Consider the following 15,535-nt stretch of genomic DNA (forward strand, 5'->3'; position numbering starts at 1 on the left):
GTTCAGGCCTTTACTCTCCCCTTTTTGAGTTTTGGTTGCCACAAATTGTCCCTGTTGATGGTGGTCGAATAGCCTCCTTTAGTATTTCTTGTAGTGCAGGTCGTGTATTAGAAAATTCCCTCAGCTTCTGTATGTCTGGAAAGGTCTTTATTCCTCCTTCATATCTAAAGGATATCTTTGCTGGATATATTATTCTTGGCTCATGATTTCTCTCTTTCAATAGTTTGAATATTTGGTTCCACTCCTCCTGGCTTGTAGAGTTTCTGCTGAAAAATCTGATGATAATCTAATGGGCTTTCCTTTGTAAGTTACCGTCTTCTTTTCCCTGGCTGCCTTGAGGATTCTTTCTTTGTCGTTGATTTTAGACAGCTTCAATACAATGTGCCTTGGAGAAGGCCTGTTGGGATTGAGGTAACTAGGTGTTCTATTTGCTTCTTGGATTCGAGGGTCCAGTTCTGTCCACAAATTTGGGAAGTTCTCATCGACAATTTGTTTGAATATATTCTCTGTTCCTTCTCTCTTTCTTCTCCTTCTGGTATGCCCATTATTCTTATATTGCTCTTTCTGATGGAGTCAGAAAGTTCTTGTAGAGTTCTTTCATTTCTTTTAAGTCTCAAGTCTCTTTCTTCTTCTCTCTGTGTCATTTCCAGGTTTCTATCTTCGATGTCACTGATTCTTTCCTCCATCTGGTCAACTCTACTACCTAAGCTGGTTATTTCATTCTTAATTTCTTCTATTGAGTTCTTAATCTCCAGAAATTCTATTTGGTTCTTTTTTAAGATTTCAATCTCTTTCGTAAAATGCTCATGCTGTTCTTTGATTGAGTTTCTGAGTTCCTTTAACTGCCTATCTGTGTTTTCTTGTATCTCGTTGAGTTTTTTCAGAACTGCAATCTTGAATTCTCTGTCATTTAAGTCATATATTTCTGTATCTTTAAGTGCCTTCTCTGGAGATTTTTCACTTTCTTTCTGAGCTATCTTGTTGCCTTGGTTATTCATGGCGATTACTGGTTTACTATTTCTCTTCCTAGACATCTACAGGAGTGGCTTCTGCAACAGGCTGATAGAAAGCGGTCTTTCTTTTGTTTGCCAGTACTTGTTGGTAGAATGTTTTATTATTTCTCCAACTGCAACTTATTTTCCTTCTCCCACACAGTAGTGCTATGTTTTCTCTGCACTATTCCAACTTCTCACACAATGGGGGGATTCACTGGGAGACGGGCTTCTCCTCTGTTAATAGTTCATCTAAGTCACAGGGCGCAGTGTCCTGGTAGGTATGCGGAGACCTTTTGATGTTCCAAAGCTCTTCCAGCTCCTGATTCAGAGCCCGTAGGTTTCAGCAGTTCTGTTTACTCCTGCAGGGATCCGCCCAGATAGGTGGGGTCAGGGGCGGGGTGAGCTGTGAGAGGTGGCCCAGAGCAATGGCGGCGACCACCACCACAGCCGGTCCTGCTTCTACAGCTCTCTCCCCTTTGCTGGAACTAGTTGGGCTGTGAAATTGTGTTTGCAGTCCACAGTTCTCAAAACAGCAAATTTTCTGTTGTTTTGATCTGACACTGCTACTGTTTCGCTTTTAGCACCGGGCCGGTGGGGGCGGGGCGAGCTCTGGGAGGGGAGGGAGGGGGCGGCTAGTCTCAGTGCCTAAGGATCCGTTCTCTACTCAGCAGTGCGGGCTTAAACCACCGTTTTCAGCCTTTTTCCCTCAGTCTTTTCTCCGAGGTCTCTGCCGTGAGCGTTGGGTTCAGCCGTGTTATATGCTGTCCCCTCAGCCCTGTGGTGTCCTGGCGGAGCCCTAGTAGTCCGAGTTCTTCCCTCTCCCGCAGCTGCGGTAGTTCCGGGAAGCAGCGAGCTCGGCGCACTGAGCTGGGTCTGAGTCCTGCACCCGCGCGTCTCCGTCTCCGCGCGCTTCTCCCTTTCCTCCTCCCTCCACTCGCGCGAATCTCCCACCTGTAGGTGATTTCAGTCGGTAGTGGTCCTCTTCGTGTTGCCTGTGTGCTGTGCAGGGAGTCCTTTGTGGAGTTTTTGTTGTTCGATTCTTTGTAAATTCCAGGGGAGCGTTACAGAGGCTCACCTCACGCCGCCATTTTTCCGGAAGTCCCTCAGGTTTCTATCTTCGATGACACTGATTCTTTCCTCCATCTGGTCAACTCTACTACCTAAGCTGGATATGTCATTCTTCATTTCTTCTATTGAGTTCTCAATCTCCAGAAATTCTATTTGGTTCTTTTAAAAAATTTCAATCTCTTTGGTAAAATGTTCATGTTGTTCTTTGATTGTGTTTCTGAGTTCATTAAAGTGCCCTTTTGTTTTTTCTTGCATCTCGTTGAGTTTTTTCAGAACTGCAATCTTGAATTCTCTGTCATTTAAGTCAGATATTTCCATATCTTTAAGTTCCTTTTCTGGAGACTTTTCACTTTCTTTCTGAGCTGTCTTGTTGCCTTGGTTTTTCATGGCAATTAATGATTTATTATTTCTCTTCCTGGACAACTACAAGAGTGGGTTCTGCAACAGGTTGATAGGAAGAGGTCTTTCTTTTGTTTTCCAGTACGTATTGGTAGAATGTTTATTTTCTCTCAGACTTCAGTCTTTTTTTTCCTCTCTCACACTGTAGTTTTATGTTTCTCTGCACTATTCGAGCTTCTCACACAATGGATGATTTCCTGGAAGGCGGGCTTCTCCTCTGTTAACAGTTAGCCTGGGTCATAAGGCACTGCATCCCTGTGGCGATGTGGAAAGCCTCTGAATTTCCAAAGCTCTTCCTGCACCAGATTCAAAGCCCATGTGTTTCAGCAGTTCTGTTTACTCCTGCACGGATCCACCCAGATAGGTGGGGCCAGGGGCGGGGTGAATTGTGAGAGATGGCCCAGAGCAATGCTGGCGACCACCACCACAGCCAGTCCTGCTTCCACAGCTCCCTCCACTTTGTCAGAACTAGCTGGGCTGCAAATCTGTGTCTGCAGACCACAGTTCTGAGAACTCCAAATGTTCTATTCTTTTGATCTGACACTGCTACTGTTCCGCTTCTAGCACCGGGCAGGTGGGGCGGGGCGAGCTCTGGGAGGGGAGGGAGGGGGCGGCCAGTCTCAGTGCCTAAGGCTCCGTTCTCTGCTCAGCAGTGAGGGCTTAAACCACCGTTTTCAGCCTTCTTCCCTCAGTCTGTCTCCGAGGTCTCTGCCGTGAGTGTTGGGATCAGCCGTGTTATATGCTGCCCCCTCAGCCCTGTGGAGCCCTGGCGGAGCCCTAGCAGTCCAAGTTCTTCCTTCTCCCGCAGCTGCGGTAGTTCCGGGAAGCAGCGAGCTCGGAGCACTGAGCTGGGTCTGCATCCTCTGCCTATGTGGCTCCATCTCCTCACTTCTCCCTTCCATTCTCACCCGCTCACCTCATTCTCCCACCTTTAGGTGAATTCAGTAGTGAGACTCTTCGTCTTGCCTGTCTGCTGTGCTGGGAGTCCTTTGTGGAGTTACAGTTTTTCAATTTGTTGTAAATTCCAGGGGAGATTTCCAGAAGATCACCTCACGCTGCCATTTTGATCTTCCCATGTCCTTCCTTTTTGGGGCTGAATAATATCCATGGTATGTATAGACCACACTATGTTTCCCAGCATCTGCGCTTGGTCATTGGGGTTGCTTCCACCTCTTGGCTGTTGTGGACTGAGGGGTGTTAATCTGGGGAATGACTTAGATTTACATTTAGCGGTATAGGGCAAAGCCTCTGGCTGCCAGGCCAGGGTGACAAATGGGAGCCACATGTGCCCTGCACCCAGCACAGTGCCTGGCCCACAGTGAAGATTCAGGTGTGGACAAGTGCCTCGACTCTCACAAGTCTCTGTAAAAGAGGAAAAGTCGTCTCTATGCCTTAGAATGGAAGTAAACGAAGATGAATTGATGTACCTGGAAGTACACAGAGCCATAAGGCTGACACACTCCAGTTACTGTCCTCTCTATTTTCTGTGCATTTTGGTAACTTTGGGGAAATTGCTTGCGAATTCAGAGTCTGGCCATTACCAGTACCTGTGCAGCTTCATTCCAGCACTGTGGTTCTGTCTGCACAACTCGTGCCATCCAGACATCACAACCATCGGCTTGATCATCTAAGTTGGTTTATACAATATATTTGCCTAGACCACACCTCTGCCTCCAGTGTGCGTGTCTGTGTGTGTCAGGTGGACCTGTGCCCTAGTTACCTGAGCATTTCACGTGAGTGTGCAGAGGTTAGAAACCCCGATCATATTAAAATGTTCAGTTGGGAGAAGCTGCAAACACACAAAAAAGGGGGACAACGAGCAGAGTGAGCACTTACATACTTTTCAGTCACTCAGATCAGACATTTAATGATATTTTGCCACTCTGCTTAGACTGTCCATTTATAAAATTTTTTGTTGAAGACATTTAAACAATATCTGTGCCATCATTTCATTTTACTCTTGCAGACTTCAGACTTTATCCTAAAAATTATGGGCATTTCCTTTACAATCACATTGCCATTTGCATGCGGAGAAATTTCTGGTACTTGTATAACCAAATTTCCCTGCTTGGCTCAGAAATGTTTTCTGACACTTGGTCTGTCCCACTGGGGCTGCACATCTCAGTTTGGGCTGCTGTACAGAATGCCATAGGCTGGGGCCTAAACAGCCCTTCTTGCAGTGCTGGACACAGGCCGATTGGGTGTCTGCGGAGACTCCTTCCTAGCCTACAGACGGCCTCCTTTTTGGGTCCTTAAATGGCACAGAGAGGTCTCTTGGCTCCTTCTCCTGCACTCGTCCCATCATGGGGACCCTCCTCGTGGCTTCGTCTAAACCTAAGTACCTCTGAAAGACCCCACGTCCTGACACCATCACGTCGGGGGTGGGGGGGCTTCAATATGTGCATTTGGCGAGACACACAATTTCAGCCCGTAGCACTCCATAAATACATCACACATTGCATTTCTTTACAATGTCTTGAGTCTTGTCATACAGAGCGGGCCACTGCCCTTCATGTCATTGTTGCAGATACTGGGTGAGTTGTCCTGCAGAACGTCCACATTTTGTATGTCTCTGTCGGCTTCCCGTTCAATCGCTGAGCTTGTTGCCGTCATGGAGGGTTGCTCTGGGGGACTGATGAGGTCCAGGACACTGTAATAGTTCCTCCTGCCTCCCGCTGCTCACAGCATCTACTTGTTCCCCCTCAGTGCTGCTCAGAATCATGCATTCAGAGAAACCTGTTAAAATATGTAGTAAAAAAATCACTTTTCTTATTCCAAATGTAAGACATTAACTGTAAAAGATTTACAACGTATACATAAGCCAAATAAATAAAACCATCTTAAAATCCTAGTCCTACACATGATTAAAATTGTGGTGTGACTCCTAGTATTTCTTCATAATATAGATTGTATCTTAATTATTCCACTTATGTGAATATCTTCTAATGTCTTGAAATATGCTTTGGCAGTGCCATTGGCTGCCTAGTCCTTGTAAGGTGAAGTCAGAATTTATTTAATTAAGGTACTACTTTTGTACAAGTCATGAAAATCATAAAGCCACTGTCCAAAGTGCTCATTCAGATTTGGTCCCAAACCCTCTGAGAGCAAAGCACTACTGCCTGTCACATGCTTCCTGGGGCGCTGCTCTGCCTCTGAGGTGCAGGCTTGGGGTTTGGGGTGCTGCTTCATCCCTGGGGTAGGGTGGTGGGGTTTGTGAGGGTTGGGAGATGGAGTAGGAGAGCTGGCAGGATGGGGGCTGCAGATTGGTGCCATTTGAGAGTTTTCCTGAAGTGTTGAGATACAACTTCTGTGTCTTACACAGCTGTGTTCTGGTGTCTAGCGGCGATTTCATGAATTGCTCATGGTGTGGTCAGAGACCAGGGCCAGTGGCATCAGGAGCTCCTGGGAGCTTCTTGGAAATGCAGGGTCCTGGGTCCCATAGGGAAGGGTGACACGCATGTCCTAAAACACTTTTGCTCAGCTAGGGCTCAGAAGGTGGCCCTTGGTGAGGTTCATATGGGATGGACCCTGTGGAAATCTCAGAGCAGCCCCCACCTCCTTGCTTTCTGAGGACGGAGGACAGCCGCGCTGTGCCTTGGGAGCAGGGGCCTGGGTCTGCGGTGCAGACTTGCCTTAGCGACTGTGCACGGCTGTCACTCAGTTGTGGTCCAGTTTTTGGTCTCCTCACCCATTAAGTAGAATGTACTTCTTATTGTATAGGGATGATCTCAGGTTTAGATAAAATCAGGCACGTGAAGTGCTTACACAGTGCTTGGCATGTGCTAAGTGCTCAGTCAGCTGTTGTATTAATAGTCACAGTGCTGTTTTATGAAGAGGTCGGGAAAGCAAAGGTTAACTGATAAATGCTACTTTGGAAATACCCAAATGTTGAACCTTTCCCTCCTAACTCAGCTGAAAAGAAGGCAGCAATCAATTTTAGCTGCTGGTTCCAAGTACAGACAGCAGTAATGCATTTCAGGTTGAAGGAATCCACATTCTGTTTAGGACAGCCATGCACTAGGACTGTGTCTGTCTTGTTCTGTTACCCAAATGAGAAACAAACAAAACAAAACAACCAAACTTCCCCTCAGTCTTTTAAAACTGGTCTTTCTCTTCAGTACAGGCTGAGACTCAAATAAGCTTTGATTCGAAAGAGATTATATTTACAAGGTCCCTTTGTCTTGAAAAAATCTGTCTAATTCAATTCTGTAGCTTTCTAAGAGCAACATAACAAAGTCACAATGAGTTATGCAGTTGACTCTACTTTTTGAAGTTAATTAAGTAAAACTGCTACCAAATTCAATGTGAACTTTTCCCAACCCTTAAAATAAATATTTGTAACACAAGCCTTGATGGCAAAAAGACCACTTGGTGACAGAGGCTTAACGCATGATAACATGTTTCTTAAAGACAGGTTTTCTGACAGTTAGAGGTCGGGTTCTTATCCTGGAATCGAACCCAAATGAGAAAAGTGCTTTCGCTGGTGAAACTGTCCCTGCATGAGGGACACACATTCTCTGGGGGCGTCATAGTGAAAGGGATCACAAGTTGCCATCTGTAAAAATAAGTGTAGCTGGTATGAGTAAGCCCCACATTCTTGGGGTTCTCATACATAGGTGAAGGATCACCTAAACCATTTCAATTTCAGAAAACCTGGTGATACCCTCCACGCCCATGACCATGCTCCTCCTTGGATGGTGTCCTGCTTCAAGGTGCCCATGAAGCTCTGGCGTTTTCATTGGGAATCTAGTCCCAGGTTGTCACTGAGTGGACTGCTAACTACAACATGACAAATACTTTCAGAGCCCACTCTCCTTGCTTTTCAGTGGGGTCCCATTTACAACTTTCCTGTGGTCACTGAGGGAGTAAGGACACTCTATGTCACTGTGTAGGTGCTATTTGGAACCTGTGTTCCAGGTTCAGGAGCCTGAACCTATAACCACCTGGTTGGACCACCTGGCAGGATCAGTAAAAGCGTACATTTCTAGAACAAGTAGGTATGCTTTATTTCTATGTAACCTATTAGAATTTATGTCAATTTATTAAAGAGCTTATTAGTAAGCTAATTACAATAGCATAGTTAATCATACTCACATCCTAATTAATTTGCACTTTCACAAATTATGAGGCCTGCACAAATCCACAAAATAGGCATTTTCCTGTTCTTAATTTACTGTTATCACTGTTTCCTGATTATTTTGCATATTTTTAGGGTTTCCTGTAATTCAGGCTAATAATTCATACTAATTTGTTATAGCCACATTCCAATTCCTTCACATTGTAGGATCCCCCTCCTCCCTAAAGAAAATATAGCAGGTATCGAGTATCCTTCAAACCCAGGGCTTGACTCTTGTTGGTATTACGAGGTGTGATCAAACAATATGGTGAATGTTTAAATTAAAAAAAAAAATTATTACAGTAAAAGACATGTTGCCATTAATCCCCTTCAAAATACTGCCCCTCACTTCGAACACACACTTATCCCATTGTTCTTGACACTTTCTGAAGCAGTTCTGGAAGTCCTCTTTTGTGAGTGTCTTTAGTGGTGCTGTCATGGCTGCCTCAATGTCCTGAATCATTTTGACTTTGGGGAAGAGCCAGAAGTTGCATGGTGCCAGATCTGGTGAATAAGGTGGATGGGGACACACCGTAATGTTTTTTATTTGACAGAAATTGCCATATACCAGAAGTGATATATGACAGAGAGCATTGTCATTACGGAGGAGGATTTATGGCACACTTTAAAACACACCTTCTCTCAACCGTAACTCATGCCTGACTGACTGCACTGAACAAGTTGAACCTTGTCACACACTGTTACTAAGGTTTGACACACCGCATCTTGTACTGAAGATCCCTGCCTTTCTGTTGGATGGCACTTGGCAGCAGCATTCACCATAAGTTTTTTTTCTTTATCCCAATGGAAAGGCTCCATGTCACACATCACTTCTGGTATAGCAATTTCTGTCAAATAAAAACATTATGGTGTGTCCTCATCCGCCTTATTCACCGGATCTAGCACCATGCAACTTCTGACTGTTCCCCAAAGTCAAAAGGACCATGAAAGGTAAACATTTTGAATAGATTTAGGACATTGAGGCAGCCATGACAGCGCAACTAAAGACACTCACGAAAGAGGACTTCCAGAACTGCTTCAGAAAGTGGCAAGAATGATGGGATAAGTGTGTTTGAAGTGAGGGGGAGTACTTTGAGTGGGATTAATGGCAATGTGTCTCTTACTCTAATACTTTTTTTTTCCACTTTCAATATTCACCGTATTTGTTGGTCATACCTCATATACACATTCCTCCCAATTGCACACCCATGAGCCACGAGCCAAGTTTCTTTCCCAAGAAAGCCTTCTGCTGTTTCTTTATGCCTCTTTTCTTTGAGTGACTTTTTATTTATTTTCAAACAAATTTGTGACCTTCATTGTCACAAGCTTAGAAATATTGAGCAACAACTCTCTAAAACATTTGCTACAGCCTCAGGCAACAGTGAGGCTGCAATGTGTAGGTTGTGCTTCTGGGAGCTGCCACAGGCAGCCTCCTGGGGCCAGGCTGTCCTCTGAGTGGGAACTTGGTCTGAGAAAGGTAGAAGGAGGAAATTTTTGTGACTATCACTCAGCCACGCAAAAAAAAAAAAGTGTTTTGGGGATTTATAATGAAAGTCATGAGTTGGAGAAAGTCACTATCTTGTTTTTAGACTACCTGGTTACAGAACAGAACCACTTCAGCCTCTCTGCCTCTTTAGTTGGTAATAGCGCTGGGCAGACATGTTTTGCCCACAGGTCCTCTGCTATGAAAGGCCCCTCACTTTGTTTTTGTTGTGATTAAATATACACATTTACCGTTTCAGACATTTTTCAGTGTATAGTTCAGTGAGATAAAGCACTTTCACTCTGTTGTACGACCATCACCACCATCATCTCCAGAACTTTCTATCTTCCCAAACTGAAACTGTCCCATTAAACACTAGTTCCCCATTTTCCGTCCTCCCAGCCCCCAGCACCGACCATTCCACTCTCTGTCCCTATGATCTAACTGCTCTGCTCCGGGGCCTCATGGAAGTGGGATCACACCGTGCTTGTCCTCTGATGACTGCCTTATTGCACTGAGCATAATGTCCTCCAGGTCTATCCATGTTGTAGCGTGTGTAGAGTTTCCTTCGTTTTTGGGCTAATATTATAGTATTATTATACATTATAATATAATTTATGTAATATGTAATGTACTTTATATATAACATAATATTCCACTGTATGTCAATACAACATTGTGTGTATCCATTCACCGGTAGATGGACACTGGGGTCGCTTCCACGTTCTGGCTTTTGTGTACAGTGAGGCTGTGAACGTGGCTGTGCAAATCTCCGTTTGAATCCCTGCTTTCAGTTCTTTGACATGGATACCCAGAAGTGGGATTTCTGGATCATGTGGTAATTCTGTTACTGGATTTTTGAGGAACCTTCACAATGTTTTCCATGGCGGCTATACCATTTTAATTCCCTTCAGCACGAGGATTCCCTTTCCCCCACATCCTCACCAACACTTTTTGTTTTCTGTATTTTCTTAATAATTTTAATAATTGCCATGCTAGTGGGCATGATGTGTTATCTCATGGTGGTTTTGATTTGCATTTCCCTAATGACTAGTGGGGTTGAATATCTTTTCATGTGCTTATTAGCTATTTGTGTATCTTCTTTGGAGCAGTGCTTCTTGCTCATTTTTGAATCAGGTTGTTTGATTTGTTGTTGTTGTTGTTAGTTGTTAGGCCTTTTGCTTTTGCAGACCCGAGAGAGAGCAAAAATGATTCCATTAGTGAGTCAGTCAACATCTCTTAACTTCTGTGGGTGCAGCACTCTAAGCTGGTGCTCAGTTCTGTTTCCATGGCAATGCTGATGGCGGCCTTCAGGTAGCAGGACGTGATATGTTCTTGTAGCCAAGTCACCTGGAATTTTCTTGGGACTTAGGGGGCCTGCAAACTAGACAGTGGGGAGTAAGGGAGCCAATGAGTCCCACATAAATCAGCAGGAAAGGTCTCTGATCAAAAACCCCTTTCCCCTGGCACAATAGCCTTTTGGGTCCTAACGTCAGTCTTCAGATACGATCTAAGGACCAGGGCAAGGTTGTGCCCTGAAACAGAACACGCTGTGGCACTCAGGCCTCTTCTAGATAAAAGCTTACATTCTTTTTTTTTTTTTCTTTTTTTTCTTTTTTTTTTAACATTTCTTTGAAACTGGGGACTTAACATGATTTAAGCTTGTGAAAAGCCATCGTTAACATGCACTCTTCTCCCACCACTATGTGGACCTTTACTCCACACGCTCTCTAAACACAGATAATTACCATGGTAACCACAGTGCTCACGACTCTCATACGTACACTTGCACCTTTCTTAAAGAAACACAGAACACAACAATGTGGAATTAAAACAGTAAATCACTGCAATATTTTTTATTTGTTGTTACATAGTTGTCAGAATTTTGAGAAGAGCTGGACATTGTCACCGGCTACCAATTGTTCTTGGAAAAAGTAGATGTTTAGCCAGGCCCTTTGACATTGTGCCAGAAAAGGGTCTTGTTTGTAACACCGTGTAAGGAATGACCGATGGGTTTTTAGATTGTTAGGGTCAGAAGACTTTTAAAGTAGAAAATGTCATTAAGACAGTATCAATTTTTACATAACACATTCACTGGGCCAAGTGTCTTCGGTGAAATTACAGCTATGATTACTCCAAAGTTGGTAAAAGTTTGCACAAACATGCTATTTTGGTCCCATCTAATTTTACCTGTCTTGTATTTGAAACATGCACAATAATTTTGTTGTGTCTTCAAAAGTCTCTCTCTCTCTTTTTTTCTTGGCTATGTAAACAGGCCTTTTATTGTCCTATGAATACGTGATGAGTGGTCAGCAGAATGAAACCCGTATGACACGGTCATCAGGAGGTGTCTCCAGGCAGCTTCTGGGGCACTGGGGACAGAGCAAGGCTAAAGATCCACCACAGACTGAAGAACAGTGATTATAAACGCTTTTAGCAAGCCACCTGCCCTTGGTGTTTCACAATGTTTGGTCCACATGTGGAAAGAAATACCTTTCCGTAATTTTGCGTGTCGTCTATGAGAACTTGCCTTCCTTCTAGCTAATGGAATGTAGCAGTGACACCTCTATCATGAACCACTCATCTTTGGAATACTAATGTTTTGATGGGAGAGAAGAAAGGACCCTCTCCTGTTTGACAGTTTTCTTTTAAATTAAGAGTAGTAATAAATCTAACTCAACCAAAATAACTGCTGGACATTTCACAGTAACACAGCAGTGAAGATGAACTTGGCCCATGCATGATAAATGTTTCTCTGTGCTTAGACTGGAATGCCTCCAACACTTAACTCCCACACCAATTTGGAAAGGCCTACCTGAGGTTTTTCTATCCTTAGCCTGAAGATTCATTTTTCATTTATGAGATAGAGCCCCTCAGTTTCAAGGACAGCCAGGCTTACACTTCTGTAGAAAGTACACAGAGATAGTGTTGGAATGAGAAGCCTCTTTTTAACCTGGTGAGGACAATTATTTGCCTTCCAAATCTCCCATGTATATGCTTTTCTGTGCTTTCTGTAATTTAATTATTCTATAAGCTTAAATACTGAGGTAAGAAATAAATCAGTTGGTAATCTCTTACTAACCATGTAACTACGATGTGGGGGATTAAGAACAGATGTGACGTGATTCTGACCCTTCACTGTTGTCTTATCAAAGAAGGCGGTGCTTGAAATGCCAAAATAAGACAGCTCTCCCTGTGCCTGAAGCTGACGGAATGCTCTCTGCTGTCTCCTGCGGAGGCTGGGCAGTCAGGGCTGCTGCATGGAGGAGGTGACCCCTGAACAGCTGCACGAGGAGTGGATAGAACTTGGCAGAAGACCACGTGATAACATGAGCATTCAGTTGGTTGATGGACCTCTGTTTGACGCAATCATTCCTTGTTTAATTTCTGTGTCCAAAAGAACCCCAGGTCCTGGGTGATACAGAGTTCTTGACTTCACAGAGTTTAGTTTACTGTAGTTGGGAATAAAGACCCAAGTGGCCAGTCAGACCTGGGAGTCCAAGTCTCCTGCCACTGTCACACTCGCCATGATCTCACCTGCCACAGGGAACGTGCCTGCTCTGCCCGGTGCCTGAATGGCTGCTTACTGGGTGACTCTCCCTCGTGCTCGGGTATCAGTTCAAAGACATCTCTGGCACAGTAAATACTGACTCTCCCTTAAGCATTCCTACTCCTTGGTACCATTCTGTCTGTGTGTGTGACTGTGTAGTGATCTGTGATCTGGTTAGACTGTGAACTCCACAAGGGCTCCGGTGGTCATCAGGTGGTGTTGGACCCACATCTCTGGTACCTAGTATCTAGCACCTGGTACTTGGCACATAGTAGGACCCCAACAGTGAGTGCTGTGAGCAGTCAGCTGGGTTTACTCATGTATGGACACTCTTCACGCACGGGCTTTACCTCTCCCTGACTCCCACCCCTTCCTATCCCATAGCTTCCTTGGGTGGTTATTCAGTTTCCATCATCTTGCCATGCACACCTCTGTGGGCTCTTAAATGGTTTTGTTATCCACAGTTTTGCCCTTTCTCATGTGGACAAGTGCTCTCACAGCCAGAGTGAGTCTCAGAAACGCAAATCTGACTACGTCTCCTACCGAAGGTGAAAGCATCCTTGGTGATGGAGGCTCTGCTTTCTTATCGCCCGAAGCACCTGACCTGTCTCCATCACGTGACCCATGAGCCTCCTCCAGCTACCTGAAATCTCTGGCGGCTCATACTCCTCAGTTCATCCATGCTGCTCCCCTCGGTAGCAGTACTTTGCTCCCTGTTTCTTATCTGGAAAAATCATGCTTGTTCTTAAGACCCAACCGGGAGCCCCCTCCATTGAGACTTCTCTAGTCAACTCAGAGATTCCTTCTCGGCCATCAGCCGTGCCAGGAAGAGAGCTCTGCTGCATGCTGCTATCACAGCCCCTTTTGCATCCTACTGCACTCACTAGGTTGAGTTCCTGGAGGGCTCAGAGCATGCTAGCCACGTACTTATCCCCATTTGTCTCCATCATTTCATACAGTGTCTGTCACTTAGTAAATATTTTGAATCAATGAATAAAAGAAAATCTCTCATATTGGTCTTACCCACATCTTAGGAATTTACTAATTTTTTTCAGGTGTGTCAGCTCCTCTTCTAAGTTAGATCTCAAGCTTTTGGAGGCAGAATAGTATCTTACAATCTCTTTATATATCACTTTATGTTAATTGCACATAATAAGAACACTAAACATTGGCTGATTGATGGAATACTAGAAAGCCAGCCCTTTGAGCATATATTTTGTTGTTTATAAAAACAATTTTTAGCTTACAAATCATATTGTTAGAAAAATACCAAGAAATATAATTTGCCACATAGACTTGTGAAAAATGTAATTTTTAGTACTATATCTCCAATCCTTCTTTTCAGAGCTGTTCCTTTCACATGAATGCCCAAAATTCCAACTGAGATTTTTGAAAGTTTTATCTTTGAAAAAAAAATTATTCTAATTAATGAAATTTTTTATGAGAGTCCATAAGTTTTTTCTAAAACATGAATTAGAGATTCAGTAACAGGTCATTGTAATTAAAATTGAGATTTCATGTTTTGGAATTGTGCATGGTTAAATAAGTTCGACGAACATCTCCTGTCATTGAGAAGCCAAGAAAACCTAAAAGAATGATTAGAACTGGATCTGAGTTGAGTGGAGATGTTGAAAATTATCGCAGCCAGTGGTTCTTGGAGTGTGGTCCCAGACCAGCCACATCAGTGTCACCTGGGCTCTGCTTAGAAATACTGGTTCTTAGGCCCCATCTCAGACCTATTGGCTCAGGAGCTTTGGGTGTGAGGCTCAGCAACCTGTGTGATTTCTGATGCACCCCAAAAATTGAAAACCATTAGCTCAGTTGAAACTTTGCCCCAGTTCAGTGACTTCCCTTTCTTAACAGGGGACAATCCAAACTGTGCTTGACTTCTTCTAGTAAGCAGAGACTTAGAATGAGGGACCCCACCATACTTCTGAATGGATTTGGCTGGTAAAACACTCAGCCTGCCCCCCTGTAACCTCCATCCTCTGAGCTGTATCACTTCATATGGTACTGTACACACTGACACACTGGGTAAAATCATTTGCAGGGCACAGCCCCGAGCTCCCTGCTCCCTCTCTGAGTCCTCTCCCACTCGACAAACTCCTACTTCTGTCCACCAATGTCCCAGACACGTGTTTTCCAGTCTCTGCACAGTGTCCTGGCCGCGTTTCTACTTGCAAAGTGTGCAATCCCAGATTTGGGCTGAACAGATCAGTTGCAGTTCTCCTATCCAGGTGGCTGAGGTTCGCTTTCTTGTCCCTCATGTCATATTGCTCTTTAAGTAAAATGAAAACATAAACAGGAAAAATGGAATCATGTGCCTCTAAGCCACTGGCATCAAAACAGAAAATGATTCATGTCACCGTAAGGCCAGATGCTCTGCTCATCCTTCACCTTTGTGATAGTAACAGCTCTTGGTTTCTAGAGACTGAGAATCAAAGTGATTTACAATGATACTTTTTTAATTAGCACCTGCACCCTTAAACCACCAGGAAAATGGAAAACAGACATTATGGGTTGACATTCAGGAGAATCTATGCTTAGAAGATTTTCAACTGAAAAATCAACTGTCTGGAATAGTCTGATAAAATAAAAGAGAATTATAAATGTTAAGTGTCAATCCCTGAGGGTGTCGGGGGTCGGGACTTGTCCGTGATGAGTCCTGTGCAACACTGGTGGGGAATATGTTCAAGACTCTCTATACCTTATTGCATTAAAAATAAACCCCTTTGCCTTCAAAGTATTGATTTCACAGCCTTGGCCAGTGGGTGAAGAATTGTGGACAGGCAAGGTGAGTGACAGCACAAGTGTCATCTAGAAATGGGAGGCAGAGGGAGTGGGTCAAGTCAAGTGCAGAGACGGAAAGAAAGAAGTGAGAACAAACTGTGAATACTCTGAATTTTGCATCAGAATAGGGTGAG

General features: G+C 44.0%; 1 protein-coding gene across 1 annotated transcript in view; it reads left to right on the top strand.

Moving 5' to 3' along the window:
• Window positions 1–14,035, top strand: part of FGF9 (fibroblast growth factor 9) — a 184,523-nt gene extending 170,488 nt beyond the window's left edge. The window contains exon 5 of the mRNA XM_074330149.1: window positions 11,337–14,035. The gene's annotated coding sequence lies outside the window, so the exon portion shown is untranslated. The remainder of the gene's footprint in view (window positions 1–11,336) is intronic.
• Window positions 14,036–15,535: the final 1,500 nt, after the last annotated feature.

This window comes from Rhinolophus sinicus, linkage group LG04, assembly GCF_036562045.2.
Source record: "Rhinolophus sinicus isolate RSC01 linkage group LG04, ASM3656204v1, whole genome shotgun sequence".
Lineage (NCBI taxonomy): Eukaryota > Metazoa > Chordata > Mammalia > Chiroptera > Rhinolophidae > Rhinolophus > Rhinolophus sinicus.